Source organism: Aplysia californica, unplaced genomic scaffold (genome assembly GCF_000002075.1).
Source record: "Aplysia californica isolate F4 #8 unplaced genomic scaffold, AplCal3.0 scaffold00029, whole genome shotgun sequence".
Taxonomy (NCBI): Eukaryota; Metazoa; Mollusca; class Gastropoda; order Aplysiida; family Aplysiidae; genus Aplysia; species Aplysia californica.
In genome coordinates this window covers 2,095,736-2,108,498 of record NW_004797299.1, presented here as the reverse complement: position 1 = coordinate 2,108,498, position 12,763 = coordinate 2,095,736, and the positions used below count along the sequence as shown (strand labels likewise).

At 40.0% G+C, this 12,763-nt stretch overlaps 1 long non-coding RNA gene across 1 annotated transcript in view; it reads left to right on the top strand.

Moving 5' to 3' along the window:
- LOC106014022 overlaps positions 1–12,011 on the top strand; it is a 41,357-nt gene extending 29,346 nt beyond the window's left edge. Inside the window, exon 2 of the long non-coding RNA XR_001185503.2 lies at positions 11,932–12,011. This is a non-coding gene — a long non-coding RNA (uncharacterized LOC106014022). The remainder of the gene's footprint in view (positions 1–11,931) is intronic.
- The last annotated feature ends 752 nt before the right edge of the window (positions 12,012–12,763 follow it).

Below are 12,763 nucleotides of genomic sequence, written 5' to 3'. Positions count from 1 at the left end.
CCCAAAAAAAAGCTGATATTAACGACTGTTCGAAAGTAAAGAAGTAGGGCGTAACATTTGGTCACCGTCGTCTGCCAGTTTTTATGAGAAATCACTTACTTGAACAGGTTTTAAGACAAAGGTCTCTTGAATATTTGGTCGAAGATAAGACAAGTCATTTTACTGTCGAATGTTTTGTTTTCTACCGGAATTACTGTTAACTCTGTTGTGTCACTGGTTGATTTTTAAAATCTTTTTTCCTCTGTTATTTCAGTCTACTTATTTTTCTAGCGCAGATGAATGACCTTCATCGCGTCTATGGGCAAATTCTTATTTGAACAAAGCTATCTTTTTCTTAAATTATGTCACCCTGCAATGCATTAAACGCTATTCTTAGCTATGTGTTATTCCAAAAGTTTGAATTTTACACTGGTAGCTGAAAAGGAAGAGAAGGCAACACATCCCAACAGATAGACCGACGATTGTACTCCATCAAATAACTCACCAATGCATAAACCAAACTCAAATCTTCTGAGTGCTATAATAAAGAAGCTAACCGATACAGCGTTCATGCCAGTCGAGTATTAATCAAGACTTCATTTCTTTTCTGCTATAATAATTCATTGAGCTTTCGGCTTTTCTTTCTTCTGTCACTGTCAGTTTGATTCTATTCGTATTTTTGTCTTTTTCATTTCGTCTTTCTCCTTTTCCTGTGGCATGAGCGTCTTCGTTGTATTCAGGAATCTGGTCAGCTCTGAGCCAGTGGTCAAAACCTCGTCAATTATCCCCATAGCTTGGCAGGCTCATTTTAGGCCGTGGCGTGGGTGTGGACTGACAATTGCATTTGGAACTCGCCCACATGGAAAACGAGCGAGTGTACATAATGCATTTGGTGCGGGTAGTTGTATGGAGTTAACGCCCTTTCCAACAGTGTAAGGTTATGTTTGAGGGTCGGGTCTCCAATGTTATCATATTATAGGACTGAACCGAGTAGGTGAAGTACAAAAAGAGCCTTGAAAATTAACTCTTCAAATAACCCAAATTAAAGAACGCAAAAACAGGGATTCAATCCAGGATCATTCACACAATAGCCCAGCATGATGAGACCAACCCAGATATCGGCGTGCATCACCTTTCATTTATTGGTTATGCATTGTCAGTAATAACAATTTTATCTGTCATACAGATCACAATCGTATAGTTGTGTTTTCCGATTGGCAGTTTTGCAGAGTAGGACGTATGACTATTTTCCTCAATGCAGTCGGCGTCTGTGGTAAAACGGTTAGATTCGTTGAAGCTGCATGCAAATACTCGTACCTTTGGTTCTGTTCCCGTATGGGGAAGTAATAGAGTATCCCTGTCTACCTGCAGGGATGGAGGGCCACTCTGTCCTGACTGGCATTGACAGGCATGGTTGAGGCAGATCGGCTCTTAGATTATTTAACCCCTTCACTGCTGAAAAATCTCCATCAACATCTGTACCTACAACATTAAATGTTAATTCAAGGAATATTTAAACACACAGAATTGTTTCAGAATAAGCAAAATCACAAGCTGTTACTAAAACAACTAAAACATGTGTCAACCAAATGAAACAAAATGAGTGGAGAATACAAGCCAGAACCTACCTCTACCCAGCAGTAAAGAGGTTAAATTGTGCCAGTGAAGGTGGACATGGAGGTGGGAGTGGGGAAACAATCGCATTGTGTTGGCAACTGGTAGACTGCTACTGCTAGTGACACGCTTAGTAAATGTTAGCTATGACGCATTTGGTAATAAATGCTACCCATCTCAAGAAAGTAGTGGGATCTCAGTAAGCTCAGTTGGCATCATGCTGGACAACGCTACAGCCCTGGTTCTATTCCCGAGAGGGACACCATTTAATGCAGGGTTGTTTTGGGTGTTTTTAATTCAAGCTCCACATCTACTTGGCTCGATACTACCAGATGCAGACTTAACATTCGGAGGTCCCGCCTCTTGAATAATCTTAGAAGTTCGAAAGGAACGTTACGTGTATACAGCAACCAAGAAAACGTTAACTTCTTAAACCAAATTGGATCAATCATCTTCTGTTAGTATTTTTCACAAATTATTATGTCTTTCTATCTGGTATCCAGACAGAAGAGCAAGATAAGATCTGGCTTTTGTATCACAATTTGCCAGACCGAAGGGCTAGAACCCAAATGGCCCCTGGATCGGAAAAGTAAAATAAAGTAAGTAAAGTATCACGTTTTAGTTGAAACAGTAAAGAAAACCGCTAAAGGAATAGTAGCGCCGACCGGTGTACGGTATGTAGCGGTAAAGGGTATCGTTGTCGCAGGCAGAAAACCTCAGTTCGACTCTTACATGTGTGGTTTTTTTTTGGGGGGGGGGGGGATTTGTGGGGGGGGGGGGTTCTCAGTATGTTGGGATCTTTCTACTGGCGGATGATGTATTCTTCTTAGCCATTATTGTGTCCACGAAAATGAAAAAAAAACCCAACATATTTTTTTAAAAGGTAAAAAAAAAAAGAAAGTTGTATCATGGGTTTACTTTAATTCCTTCAAACTAAAATTAGACTGTTCTTGAATTCTATACTGTCCATCGGGGTAATAATGGGGTGCGATGGAGCGTCCATAGAATCAAATTTCGAGTCTCACCATAATAATAATAATAATGATAATAATAATAATAATAATATGATCATAATACCAATCATAATAATCATAAGCATAATAATAGAAATAAATTGACATTATTACTATTTTTAATGATGATTATGGTTATAGTGAAAATGGCGATGGTGATGATGATGATGATAATGATGATGATGATGATGATGATGATGATGATGATGATGATGATGATGATGATTGTCAAATCAATTACAATCACAATAATTGCTTTCTATCACAACCTTTTACAGCTGAATAAGAGCAGCGCAATGCATAGAAAAGAAGAGAGACTCTACAAGGGTCACCTTCCAGCCTACCACGCTATTGTGAAAAGCAGAATGATAACCAATAGCCCACACGGGACAGAGATCAATATAGGACAGGGTACACAGAGCTGTTCCTCTGAATACATAGTGTACCGTGACTATGGTATTTGCCTGCGTCATGGACTCGTCAGTAAATGTCAAATCAGTTTCATCGGAGAGAAAAAAATATCAGAAGTGTTATGGAATCATAACGCCCCCAGTCGGTACCCCTAAGTAATCTATTCCTATTGATGAAGGCAGTAGCGTTTTGCGTTTTGAGCTGTTTAACCCTATCCGAAAGGCGTGTTTTAGTATCATACCAATACGACATGGGGAACTCTGTGCCACCACTTTCCAAAGAGAAAATTTACTCTTTAATCCGATCCGTACGCTTTGCATAGCAGTCTGTCAAAATGATTTTTTAAGAATACTGAAAGTTTCAAAGAGAAAAATGTGAAAAATAAAACCCAAGGGGTGCAAAATGACCCCAGGGCCTACGGAGAGGGTTAAATTGTTTCATTTTTTAAATGACGACGCGATATAAGTAATAGTACTGCTTAGCATACCCGTGTGTGTGTTGTGGGAAAATGGTTCTAAATGATCGTGTGAGCTTTTTTTTTATCGCGTGGGTGGTTGGTGGGTGCTGTGATTTGGTCTGCTCCTTCTTGACTATAAAACATCTCTCATCCTCATATCTTCTTCATTCTACTTTTCTTTGTATGTTACTTTCTGGTAACATCTTCAATCTTCGCCACTGATTTGACGTAATTGTGCTGCAAGTGCCGCAAAGCTTACTCCTCATCATCATCCGGTGCTTTGCCGACTGGCGTGGGCGATCATGGACCTCCGCTTCACTCTTTCTTGCGTTGCAGCAATGGTGTCCGTTGTTCTTGCTGCTCCTAGCCATGTTATCATCTTGCCCAGTAGTTTTTTTTACATCTGTCTGCCTCTGCCTCTCTTTCCATCAAAAGTGCCTGATGTTACAATATTCTCCAATGATTCTTTCCGCATGGTGTGTCCGAAGAAATTTGCCTGTCGCTTTCGTATATTCGTTATGAGCTGTCTTGTGCAATTTGCTTCAACCAAGACTTCTTCATTTGTTTTTGTAGCTGTTCATGGGATACGTAGCATGCGTCTTTTGAACCACAACTCTATTGCCACAATTGTTCTTTCCAGCTGTTTATTGATTGTCCATGCTTCGCACCCGTATAATAGGACTGGCTACTCCTACCAAAACGAAAACTCTTTCCGTCATTCTACTTTCTTCCCTGTTCCTAGCTAGCCGAGTGCCCTGGATTTCTCAGTTATCTATTTATTGTCTCTCCAGTTAGAACAGAAACGAAGCAAAACGGCAAACGTATACACATGGGCCATCAACTCGGAACTTGAGCTACTATGCACATCTGTTCTCTACTCTCTGTGAAAGCATATGATGGTTACTTGACGCCATACGCAAAAATACGCAGCTTTTGTGGCATAGGGGTTAGATGCTTCATTGTCTTACACAGAAGATCTTAGTTCAATTCTCGTGTGGGGGAGAATTTTTATCGAGTGCCTTGGGCTTTCTGCTGGTACCTTGCTTCCCTATCACTCGTATTGTCTCCGACAACTGTGTCGATGGGGAAGTAAAAATTACTTACATTCTAAAAAGAAACAACCTGTTTAGTCAGCGCCACGCCTAACATCTAAATTAACCCATGTAATTATGTGAATACAACACATCTAAATTAACCCATGTAATTATGTGAATACCCATCTAAAAGAGAAGTGGACTTTGTGTTTAATCTATTGTGCATATCAATAAAAGAAAACATCCAGGACTATTTACATATCTTATTGTTGTAATTTGAGCTTAAAATGAAACTCTCTGCTATTGGCATCAATCGGGCGGTTCTTTTATTTCCCAAAAGTTTTAGAACAAAACAAAAAAGCATACATAAACGCTGAATGTTTGGATTTAAACAGCTCAATTACTTGTGTGCTCGGGAAAAACGAACTTCAAACAAAAACAATAATTTGTTGCAGATGATTAGATATACAATGTATTCCCTAATGATTGTATTACCACGTTAATATTACTCAATCGGTTATTTCTGGCAAATACAATTATGCATAATTATTTGATAGGAAATCAATCACATAAAACTGTTTGTTTTTTAATTGTTTGCAGCCATTGGAACTAGACGGTCACGTTTTGCCCAGGTTCTATGCCCGTTTCTTTGTGAAAGGTACAGGCAAATACACCCCATACAAAAAGAACGACACACAATTTTTTCAAACGTCAACCCCCCCCCCCCAAAAAAAAAAGAAAAGAAAAGAAAAACAAAAAAAACCCAACAACAAACACACACGTAACTTACGAAGGTTAAAATGCGATGGGGAATTAAGGAGGTACAGTTTTCCTTAAAATGTTTTCGTTGCTTCAGCAGCAGTAATAATCATGAAATAGTATTGTTACCGTGCCAGTACACACAATACAACACAACACACACACAAACACACACACACACACACACACACACACACACACACACACACACACATACACAGACACACACACACACACTCTCTCTCTCTCTCTCTCTCTCTGTGCTTCTATCTCTCTGTCTGTCTGTCTGTCTGTCTGTCTGTCCATGTGTCTGTCTGTCTGTCTGTCTGTCTGTCTGTCTGTCTGTCTGTCTGTCTGTCTGTCTGTCTCTCTCTCTCTCTCTCTCTCTCTCTCTGTATAGATATATTTTCAAGAGGTGCTCTGGGTCTGCCCTTGTCTATTTTGCTTTCTAATGTTTCAGTGATATCAAACTTCAAGGCCTTTATGTTGAATATATCCATGTTGAATAGAATCATGAAGCCTGTTCTGACTGCATTGTTGATCTTTTCAAAGCAGCAAAATGTAATGTACAGACATAACCACATATTATTAAGTACGCTTGATTCTATAAATAGCTGGTGTACATGTTTGTCTTACACCTCCATCGACACACTTTAGATCATAGAGGAAACGGTCTAGCTAAGACGGATGTACATCGCTCCAGCAGTTAGGCGGAGATACTCTCTTAAAATGAAACACAACAAAACATTTCAATACGGGAATCAAACTCATGTCTTTTATATGCGACGGTGAAGTGCCTAACCAGTGCACCACAAGCGCCGGTACGATCGAATCTGAGCTTATTCCGGTCTGCCAAATCAAATGAACTCACTCGCATGTAGGCTACTTATTCCTGGGACATCGACTTCGTTCCCGAGAAAGAAGAAAATACATGTACAAGTCGTCATCATTCATTCAACAAAACTATTTGCCTCAGTCCAATATGCTGCCACGAGTGTATGTGAACAACAGGACATTCGTAAACCTCATTAGTCCAACCTTTGGTTACGGAGTGCCACAAATTGTCAGGTGTCTCTCAAGCTATCATCAGCTAAGGGTATAATAATGAAAAATGAGCTGGGCCAATTAAATAATTCGACTACCGTACTGTAATCACATTCGACATAAAAAAAAATTCCATCGCCAACTAATATCTCACCTGTCGCATCAATACAATGGGTGCATAAATAATGAGACTGGCCTATTGAATCATTTCGCTAGCGTGCTAAAATCACATTCGATATAGATCTAAATGTCCTCGTAAGCTTACAAGTCAATGAGACTTGCGGTGTCGAATTATGATACTTTCGTCCTATTTTTAATTCGACAAAAGTGCACATTTAGCGAGTACAACATATTATTTATTAAGGTCTTAATGGCTCTCAGGTAATGTGTGCTACGTAAGACCCCTCTTGGTCAAGTTTCACTCCTCGCACGTCTGCGAAATAATAGGACTTCCCTTTTGAAACTAAATTTAGTTGCTGAGCGACGAAATGAAATTATCCTCGTGTGCTCGAGGACTAACCGCAGATCTCACCATAATCTTGCTTGCTTCATATTTAGGGCTGAGTAAATGGAGAGCTTACCCTTACTTCGCTCCCAACTGTGGAAAAAGAGATGGGCACAGAAATGTATCAGACATTAAAGTACTTCCGCTCGCTTCTATATTAACAGATTGAAGGCAAAATAAAAAGAGGTGGTGTTGGGGGCAGGGTAGCACAAGATAGAGAAATAGATAAGACAAAGGTTACACTTCTGTATTGTTAATGGTCAGAGCATAAAATGAAACCTTAAAATAAAGTACACGCCGGCATTAAGAGCTCTGAGGGTGGAAGTGCAAGTTAGCGATATGGGTTGCTGGGACGATTAATAACACTAAATTATACTTTGACTGTGCAAATTGTTCCTAATTACACTTTCAGATAGGATAGGCTGGCATGGTTCTGGTACGATTCACCCTGCTGGGCGTTCTGGGTTATTCGGGAAATTCTCAAACTTTCTGACCCATCGTGTTTGGTGCTATCGGATGTTCAGTTTGATGGTCTCGCCTCTCAAGTGCCTGTTGTGTTGACATTGAGCAATGACTCCAAAAAATGATGAGTATTACGTGTCTGGCCTTCACTGCAGAACGAGTAAGAGTCCAAGCAGGTAATATTAGAATTTACTGAATATTATGACGAAACGTTTTCAAGAAGACAGTACAGTGTTGTCGGAATTTAAGCCGATCGATGCTTCTATTTGACGTGTCAATGTGAGGGAACATTTTTTTTTTACACTTAGGGTATAATATAATTACTTGTTTGATTTCATATCGAGGGTCAACATTACTAACATTGGCACAAAATTGGAAGTTCGATTAACTACAGCTATTACACGACGGACTCTGAACGAGGAGATAAAAGTACAAAGTTTGCTTCTGCAGTTCAAGCTAGTGGGCCGGATCTGTCAAACGTGAAGTTCCTTTTTTCTTATTATTGTACGCGCATGGAATTTTGTTGTCTTTTTTGTGCTGTAATCTCTCTTAATGGTATAATGTAATCTTTCATACATCACGTCTTCTTCTTCATCTAGAATAGCGATACTGTATTTTTAAAGTTTAACTATGGCCTTATTATTTTTTGTAAAACATTACTTTTCTTTTTTCACACTGAAAAATAATACCGAGCACAATCGCTTTAATGTAGATTAATTGTCAAGGCTGGCAATCCAGCTAGTTCTCGCTCTTCAATCGACTTAGTTGCGTCTTCTCCTGCCTCCGGCATAACGAAAAGAAAGTCGTCTTCAAACGCCATCCCTCTGCCCCGACTCGTCACAGGAAATTGATGTTATTTGGCTTCGGGGAGTAAAATATACATTGCGAAAGAGCGAGGACACGTTTCTGTGAGGGTAAAATACTGAAAGCGTTGTACGCCTCCACGGATTTCATAAATTTTCGAAAGCCGGAATAAGGCACATTTTTGTTCAAATAATAGACATTTCATGAATTTAACAAGAATTTGATGTCGTCATGTTTATTTCTAATTTAATATTCTAAAATGGTGTCTTTAATTGTCATGGCTTTTTTAAAAGTTGCGCATCACCTCAAAACGAACTCTGAAGAGACTAAACGATAATTGCAATATCCAAGTTAATTGCTTTCTTACTTGTTTCTTTAGGTTATTACAAAGAGGTCGTCCGTAAGGGATTGTGTAACTTAAAGATCCCAGGTGAGGCCTTACTAAAAAACTGTAATATCGTTTAGAACAATCTCAAATACTTGCAAGTGACACCTGGCATCATATTAGGGACTCTTTCGCGATACAGATTTGATTTGACTCGTTACATGCAGATTTGGACATTTGGGTTTTCGGGGTGAGTTTAATTCATGTCTTCATTGTACCGAATCCACATCAATGATATAGACACTACAGTGATCCTAGTGAAAGACAACACCTCTATCGAAATCGATAAAAAAAAAACATGAACAACAAATGTCACGTATTTGAAAGTTTAGAAGGACATCAAAAAGTTAAAGAGAGAGTTTGGTGCGGGTTTTTTTTTCCTCAATTACTGTACTCTCTGTTAAAAATTATCTTCTTCTTCTTCTTCTTCTTCTTCTTCTTCTTCTTCTTCTTCTTCTTCTTCTTCTTCTTCTTCTTCTTCTTTTTTTCTGTAACCCAGGACAGAAGTGTAAATGTTATAGGAACTACTTAATAATCCTAAGTTAATGATTTCGATTCTTTTCCAATTGTGGTCGTTTATTATGCTTTTATAGAGTTAGTCAGTACTGAGACTATATACTCAAGTGAGGCAGCGTGGTGGAATCAGTCTCTCGTCAATTTTTGGGCATGTAGAGCTATTGGTGTCATCTTAAAGCTTGTTCACTTGTCTTTACTTGGATGAAAAAAGTATCCATTTATCTTGAAGACAAGTCGAGATATTTACTAAAGGAGGAGGTGGGGATCACCTGTTTTCAGAGGTAAAATTAGTGAGAAAATGGACACCAAAGGTTAGTTATTTCCTTAGCTTAAGAGTCCGTAGTAACTGAAAATTTACATTTTCTGTGCATTTAATCAACGTTTTTCAGAAAAATCCACTCGGAAATGAGTTCTTTAATGGGCATGAAAGGTGTTGAGCCAAAAAACAAAAATTTAATAAAAATTCATAAACCTGCGGAAAAATGCAAGTTTCTTCATTTTGATTATTTTGACAAGAGCCTGATTCCACCACGCTGCCTCACTCATGCAAATTATGAAACATGTGAGATAAAAAACTCTTCTGGCTGCTTGTATCACAACAGGCGCACGTCATCGTTATAAATAAACAAATATCCCATATATGCCTGCTGTCACTTGCGCACATGTGAGTGTTTATTGAGTTTTGTGCGCGAGTGTGTGTGTGTGTGTGTGTGTGTGTGTGTGTTTGTCTGTGTGCGTGTATGCGTGTGCGTGGGCATTTGTGTGGGTGGGCGTGTGTGTACGTGTTTGTGTATGAGTGAGCGTGTGGTTTTGAGAGAGAGAGAGAGAGAGAGAGAGAGAGAGAGAGGGGGGGGGGAAGAGAGAGAGAGAGTGAGAGAGAGAGAGAGAGAGAGAGAGAGGGGGGTGGGTGGGGGAGGGGGGGAATATAATATGTAAATGTACTTGGGGAAACTTTTCAAAGTTAAGAAGACCTGCATGACATTACAACAAACGCTTAATCAAATACATTGTGCAATCGTGAAACAAGTTTCTATAAAGCCTTTTTTACGTATATTATTTTATCGATATTAGATACCACCTATCACCTTTAATGAAAATGAAATATTTTCACGTATGACGGCGTTGAGGATCCTTTCAGCAGGACCCCCAGGAAAAGGTTGTCTGGTCATCGTGTCCCTACAGAGATAAAGAACCCTGACATACGATAAGGATGATTATACGCGATGATTTGCTATTTTGCGTAACAAGTTTGTGGAGTTCTTGCGTTTTAAAATAGTTTAACTGTTCTGTATTTTGAGTGTAGATCTCCTGCGGGCAGATGCAAAAGGTCACTTGATTTTTGCTGGAGGGAAAGCGATACTTACCTCGCCTTCGCGTGCTTCAAGTGCCTACATGGCTGTGTTTATCCAAGCCTTATTTCTCTCTCTCTCCCCCCCCCCCCCCAATCCCTCCACCCTCTCTGTTTTCCCAAGTACAGGAACCCTTGTCAAATACTGGCACAAAAATGCACATTTTGCACAAGCATATAAAAAAGTATCACCCCCCTCCCACTTCTTTCCTCAACCATACTCACACTCACGCATATATGCTTGTGCACACCCTTACATAAATGCATATACACTCATAACAAACGCATTCCCACAAACTCGTGCCTATACCTTCATATAAACGCAATGATTTTAATCGATCTGATGCTTTGCAACATATTATCTTACACGCAGGTATTTTAGGTTTCTGGTGTCTTGGAGTAATTTCTAAGTTTCTCGCGCGATTCTCGCAAAAGACCAGATTTCAATTCCCAAGCAGAATAATTACTTCAACAAGGACCTCGTATGCTTGCTCAGATGTTGCTTCCCCACTTAAATCTAAACTGGCCCCTGCAGGCTGTTTCAAAGCATTCCGTATTGATTTAGACAATAAAAACCTTTAATAAAACATTTTAGAAGGGGACAAGGAACGACGTTTGACTTCTATTGAGCCCTGGTTCGCCTATATGGCAGGTTTGAAACAGCCCACCTCCTGAATTATCGAAATTGTGTGAAAATGACGGAAAATATTACAGCCGTTATAATCATTGCTTTCATTTTGGGTAGAGTCTTTCAGATGTACAGACTACGTCGCACTCTATATTACGCATAAGGAATCAGAGACAGTACTGGGATCTGTCCAGTCATAGCCCACACAACCATCTCAAATCGCCCTCGATTTCTCAACGGATTCTTTTCAATGATTCAACTTATGTTTGTAATTGCAGATATCTTAAAGACCCCTCAATACAGTATAGATCGTTAAAGAAAGCGATCTGCTTCGATACGGCATGTCAAAGTCAAAGCGGACTGACAGGGACGCAGCGTCCCAGCAAACAGACTTACGTCTGTGTACTTACTTTTCCGATCTGGCGGCCATCTGGGTTCCCGGCAAACAGACAGAGAAGCTATATTTTAAAAAAAATATTATGCGCCACACTGGAATCAAGCCCCGGTCTTCCGAGTTCGACGGCAATGTGCTTACCGTTACACCTCTTACCGTCACATCACTTACCGTTACACCACTTACGTTACACCTCTTATCGTCACATCACTTACCGTTACACCAGAGAGACCGGTAACCATGCAGCACGCGTTGCACTTGCTCTTGTTTAAAAAAATGTCACAAATGTTTACTTATTTTTTTAAACATATGTTTGTTCTTATCTTTTATGTGGGCTATAGGCAAGCGCCTCAGCATGCTCTACTCCGTCTTTCTCTGTCCGATTAAACATTTATCGTCATAATCAACCCTCCATCTTCTCTTTGTGTGTTACTCTTGCAATCAACCCTCCTTCTTTTCGTTGGCTGTTACTCTCCCGGAACATCTCTAATCTTCGTCACGTATATTACCTAATTATGTTGCTACTGCCGTGAAACTAAGCCAAAATGTATTTTAATTATTTTTCTCGTTTCTTTCAGGTAAAAAGTAAACCTGCATTTTCATCCAACCTGATCAATCAAGCAAGTTCTACTTTGTATTCGGAGAAGATTTACTTACAGATAAACTAAAGAAAGAACCAGAAGCAAGAACGTCAAATATTGTGCACAAACTTTGAAGTTTAGTTTCCCGCCAAACGACATCACGACATGGGACAGACCAAACCTGGACCTTCTGGCACGCGCTGCCGTCTATTTTACGTCGTTCTCGTTCTCGTCGCTCAATCTACTTCACACGCCCTCTCATCGTCATCATCGTCTCAGTCTTCATCTCTAGAGTCTCTGCCAGTCCAAGCCTCGCCTCCACCATTCCCTGGGGGAGTTCAGGTGAGTTACACGGTCCACGTAGTCTCGTTTTGAGTAAAATTCTTGTCGTTTACAACATATCTGGGTCACTTAAGTGCCGAAGAGTAAAGGTGACTCAAGAGAGTAAGGTTTTACGGCGCTCGCAACTGCATAAGGTCATAGGAGTGCCAAGGGGTGGATGTTAACAGAGAAGTCTGAACGGGGAATCAGGCTTACTCTTCTCATCTCTCTTGCCTCAACGGCGCAAAGTGTGCTACGACTATCAAGGCACCCGGGAAATAGCAGTTTACACGAGAGTGACAAACATACAAAAGGAGTAGAGGAAAAATAACAAAAGTAAGGATGAGGACAGAAAAAGCAGCAGTTTCCCAATGCTGTTCCGGCACAGTATAAGCTTGACATTGATAAATCAGCCCATTTACAATTCTACTGCGCATAAAAACATGTTAATATCCCCCCTTTAGGAGTGGCCTAAGGTCACTTCAGTCAGTAGCACTGCCCTGGGGGG